Raw genomic sequence first — 3,363 nt, 5'->3', positions numbered from 1 at the left:
CTTCCCCCCCCCCCCCACTCTTCTCACGATTACTTAGTACGTCGATTAGATTTTTGATATCTAGATTATTTTTTTTCTCCGCTAGATTTATATCCCGTTCTATTCATATTTCGTTGCCTGTTACGAGCGCGGCGATTCTAATTGCAAGAGGACGAGCTAGTTAGCGGCGAAGTGCAATTATGCAATCAAATGCAATACTACGAATTCGAGTCTAAGTGGTGTTATCTGGACGATAGAGATGCATTCGCTGAGTGTTACTCCATTACGTTCTTAACTTTGAGCAAATAATTACAAGTGTATAATAACGAGCGATTTTTTCTTTCTCTGCCGACTTTCTCATTCGATTTACTACCAATGATTACGTACAATTTCGTTGTAGCGAAAAAGGTGCACCTCTCGCTTTGTTACGGCGAGGCGAAGGGCACCACCTGTGCGCAACCCGACGAGATGCGCCGGGAACGAGCGACGTCCTTGGGAAACGCCGTCTCTCTTTCTTTCTATTCCTCTTTTTGTTCGCCTCCCTTGCAAGAAAGCGAGGGCGTGATATTTCCCACGCTGTCACGCTCGAAGAGGCAGACCGATGAAACACACTCGCGTCGCGGAGATTAGCCGGTCGCGACGTCCTTCGGAAACGCAAATCCTCCCCCCGTTCACCGGCGAGGATATCACACCACGTATGTCCAGGATATCGGTTTGCACACGATGCTCCACCGACAACTGCAGTACACCCGCCGCCGCTACTTTCGTCGACGTACGCTCCTCCCTTCGATACCGGACGTCGCACGCGTCCCACGCGTCCGCGGCAAAACGAATCGAAGAAGAGAGAGAGAGAGAGAGAGCCTTTCCCTCTACCCCTCGTCCTTCGATCTCTTAGCGAGAGAGAAGCGGAATAGCGACGAAACGGAACGCCGTTCCCCTCAGCACGGCGGTGTCGTCGCTCCTGCGAGGAGAGACCGTCGTAGGAGGGTGGCTGGTCGGGTGGCTGGCTGGGATCGAACTAGATGGCTCGTCGCCAGGCAACCGGATTTTCCCTCTCGGTCTCTCGCTACCCCCCTTTCCTCCCTCCTTCCTGGGAGTTCGCTCGTTCACTCGCACGCTCGGCCGCACTCTCCCTTCCTTTCTCCGTCCGTCTCTCGCTCGCGAACTCTCCACCGAGAGGCCGCCCTCCCTCGCACGCTCTTCGCTCTCCCCTCTCTCCACACCGCCGGCACCGGTTCCTACGTCGTATCTCGCTTACCCCCGCATGCCGAAGGATGCTGCGCGAACGAACGAACGAACGAACCGATGATGCGAGCGAAACGTCTTTCCTCTTAACCTTTCTCACTTCGTCGTCGGTGGAGTCCGCGACGGTCTTCCGATGGTCTCGCGATTCGAGCGAACTGTCGCGACGTAAAATAACACGCAGAAGCCAAACAGTTCCCTCCCCACTTTGGGATAGGACTTTTGCGCGACGCGATAAATATTTGCCAAGTCGTGATAACGCAGATAAGATATGTCGCATTTGCTATGTACACCTTAATTGCATCGCATACCAAAGTCTGTCGCGTTTAACTCGTTAATGCGCCCTAATAATTACCGATAAACGTTGTCCTATCTTTCGACTTAAGATGTAAGTGGCTAACTTACGGAACTTCAAGTAATTGGCGCACTTCAATCCCGAGATCTCTTGACGCGTTCGATTACCGCGACATCATCTCATTAAGTTATGTATAGAGTGTGACGATAATTTCATTTGAACAATTGCTTGTAGAATTGATTCGGCCTGATGAAATAAGATGAGATATATGCGGCTCGAATTACAATTATTTACGGCGAATAAATTACTTTGGAAATTCGACCGAAATTCTCGTACAGCAGCGATGCCATTCAGTCACCGGAAGAAACAAGTGACTGTTTCTTGGTAGAAAAGATAACAAAAAGTGATCTCTCAGGCACAAAATAGTGACCAAAAATGACATTATTTTCAAATTCCGAGAATAACTATTTAAGCAAAAAAAGTAACATTTATCTTCCCAGATTAATCTTTGCATAATTTAACACATTCTTTTCATGGTACGGCTTGAGTGTTCATAACAAGTAAAGACCATGGAAGATGCAATGCAAATTCAGAGTAGCTTTATTGAGGGGAAATGCAAAAAAAAAATATATATATGTATATAGAACGCCCCCCACATATTTTACAAATTTAACGGCAACTCAGGAAAGAAGTGACTATAGTAAACTATTTTGAACAACGATTAAAAAATTTAAATTTTTCAGTGACTTGTCCAAAGTAAGAAAAAGTGACTCGAGTGACTGGATGGCAGCGCTGCGCATATAGTGAAAAATCCATTTAATTGATTCAAACAAAATGCCTGTTTAAATATGGGCAAACAAATGTTTTGCTTGGGAAAGTCAAAGTTTGGCTCCCTGAACCAAATTCTGGTTTTCACGGCCAAAACATTTATTTGCCCATATCCAAGAGCATTTTAGTTGAATTAACTAAATGGGCATCTCAGTGTATAGAGTGTGATTAATTACATTTGAACAATTGGTCGTAGAATTGATATGGCCAATAGAGCCGATGAAACGAGGCGAGATATGTGCGATTCCAATTCCAATTATTTATAGATACGGCGAATAACCTGCTTTAGTAACTCCATCGTCGATTAAATTTTCGTGCAGTCAATGGAAATCAACGTTAACGTGTTAAGAGTTCTCCCATACTCAACCGATCTTTTATTGGAAAGCGAAAAAAGACCTAGTAGGCGCGCGCTTTCTGGCAAGAAAGCCAGGTCATTTCTCGGTCAATCCTTTCGATGACGCTAATTGCTCTTCCAAGCTGTGCTGTCACACGTTTGCCGAGGTGCGGAGAAATCGCTTGCGATTCGCGCTTTTCAGTCCACCGGCTGACCGAATGGCACTTTCTACGTTCTACTTGGAACCCGCTGGTTTCGGCGGAAAAAACGGCGAAGCCGAGGGAAAGAGACTCGGAGAAACTCGCGCGCAAGGACTCAATCGCGTAATGTCCAGGTGCGTAATGAGATGGAACTCTTTGCACTGAACTCTCGCCCGATGGTTACTCATCGTTTGCAAACGATGAACAACAGGAAAGGAACAATGCGGGATACCGGCACGTGAGACAGACAGAAGGAGAGAGAGGAGGAGGGGAGAGGTGCAAGTTTATTATGTCCTGAGAAGTGTGTCCTAGAAAGAATCAGTGATCAAGCAAACGGAAGTAATTTAGCCAAGGTAAAAGTACAACGAGAGATTACGGAGATAACGACCAAACATATGCATATATACATACGAATGATTAGAGAGAGTATAACATTATAAAATACATAAAAAGCGGATAATTATATATATATATATATATATATA

At 45.8% G+C, this 3,363-nt stretch overlaps 1 protein-coding gene across 2 annotated transcripts in view; it reads right to left on the bottom strand.

The window, feature by feature from the left end:
• LOC106741325 (SLIT-ROBO Rho GTPase-activating protein 1-like) overlaps positions 1-3,363 on the bottom strand; it is a 65,021-nt gene that overhangs the window by 43,860 nt on the left and 17,798 nt on the right. Inside the window, exon 1 of one of the 2 annotated variants that reach the window (XM_014613168.1) lies at positions 367-992. The exons of the other annotated variant lie outside the window; for it this stretch is intronic. The gene's annotated coding sequence lies outside the window, so the exon portion shown is untranslated. Of the gene's footprint in view, positions 1-366; positions 993-3,363 lie in introns of those variants that run through there. 2 annotated transcript variants of the gene reach the window in all.

The sequence above is a fragment of the Dinoponera quadriceps genome, unplaced genomic scaffold (genome assembly GCF_001313825.1).
Source record: "Dinoponera quadriceps isolate SergipeBrazil2010 unplaced genomic scaffold, ASM131382v1 scaffold405, whole genome shotgun sequence".
Lineage (NCBI taxonomy): Eukaryota > Metazoa > Arthropoda > Insecta > Hymenoptera > Formicidae > Dinoponera > Dinoponera quadriceps.
The sequence above is the reverse complement of the archived record's forward strand: the minus strand, read 5'-3'. Positions and strand labels throughout refer to the sequence as shown.